Raw genomic sequence first — 1,688 nt, forward strand, 5'->3', positions numbered from 1 at the left:
TTGTGTAGTGTACAGTATCGTGCTGGGGATAGTGTTTTAGGGTTTAGGGTTGTGCAGTGGTGTTTGTGTAGTGTAGGGGGTCGTGCTGGGGGAAGTGTTTTAGAGTTTACAAGAATGCTGTGGTGTTTGGGTAGTGTAAGGGGTCATGCTGAGAGTAGTGTTTTAGTGTTTAGGGTAGTGCAGTGGTGTTTGTGTAGTGTAGAAGGTCGTGCTTGGGGTAGTTTTAGTGTTTAGGGTAGCGCAGTGATGTTTGGGTAGTGTAGGGGGTCATGCCGACGGACTGACTCACAGGGCTCCGGGCCGAAGGACTGGCTTCTAAAGGCATAGCCGCGACCTGGTGATGTGGGGGTATCTCACACAGATGAAGAATATTTTAAGTGTGGCCTTGCACAGGTAGAACTACGGACCCGATGGCTTGTAGAGGGAGAGATGCAAGCTCCCAAACTGAGTCACAAAATGTCTGACAGCTCTCAGACCCAGAGCTACGAGCCGACGCACTGGCTTCTAAAAGCATGACCGCGAACTGGTGATGTGGGGAGAGTAACTGTGAAGGGGGTATCTCGCCGAGACAGAGCTGCAGTATATTTTCAGTGTTGCCTTGCAGGGGTAGAACTGCGGACCGGATGGCTTGTAGAGGAAGAGATCGAGCTGATGGACTAAATCACAAAATGCCTGCCAACACTTCCTAGTTTCAACAGTTCACAGCCAATGAGCCGCAAGCTCATGCTCGTAACCCCTCAGCCAATTCTGAAGATGTCAGAATTCTCAAATATCAATATCTGTAAAATGTGATATTTCTCAAAAACTACTGAACAGATTTAAGACCATTTAAACAAAAACGTGCTTTCTGGACCAAGAGCTTTCTCCCTATCAAATTTGGCGTAATTCCGTTCAGCAGTTTGTCCTGTAGCCTTGTCTAAAGTTTCCAATGGAAATTGCATTGAGAAAACACGTTTTGGGATCCCCTTTTTTCTCAGCTCCCACTTAACCAATCACCCCCAAACTTTCAAGATAGCAGCTAATTAAAAAAGAGAAAATTTCGTACGGATTCGTCAAACAACGCCAAAGTTATAAGCACATGGAAGGCTCCAGGAGGGGAACCGTGCAACCCCCCTCCCAACATGAGCGGGCCCCCGCAACCCCAGCGAGCCCCGCTATTATTTTTTAATAAATGCCCCAGGAACCTTGCCCACTCAAGGGCCTCATCAAAATAAAACGCGGGAACCCGGAGTTGTCCTTGCCAGAATAAATCACGCTTGGAAAACAATTTGGTCTGCAGTGTGTTTTTGTTTGAAAGGAACCGGTGACACGTTGTTTATGGATATATATATACATATATATATATATCTCGCTCCAAGTTCCACCTCGGCGCATCCAGCACTCTTGCCGACGGGTGTCGTCAAGAATGGAAGTGGGTCCATTCAAAAATGAGAGCTCCAGTGTGAAAGCAGCACTCACGGGGTTCCTTTGTCCATAATTTCAGCGAGGACGCGTTTCGGCGGTTTGCCTCATCAGCTCGCATGTAGAAATAAAACAGCGTGTTGGTGGCAGTGCTTGAACTGACACGTGGCTTTTCATTGGGCACAGCATATGGAAGGGAGGAGGGGATTGGCTGATGGTGAGCCAATGGGATTACTCCGCCTTCGTGGTTTTAATTAGGACACACTCGGAAAAGTTCAATTGTTCTT

This window comes from Lissotriton vulgaris, chromosome 9, assembly GCF_964263255.1.
Source record: "Lissotriton vulgaris chromosome 9, aLisVul1.2, whole genome shotgun sequence".
NCBI classification, from domain to species: domain Eukaryota; kingdom Metazoa; phylum Chordata; class Amphibia; order Caudata; family Salamandridae; genus Lissotriton; species Lissotriton vulgaris.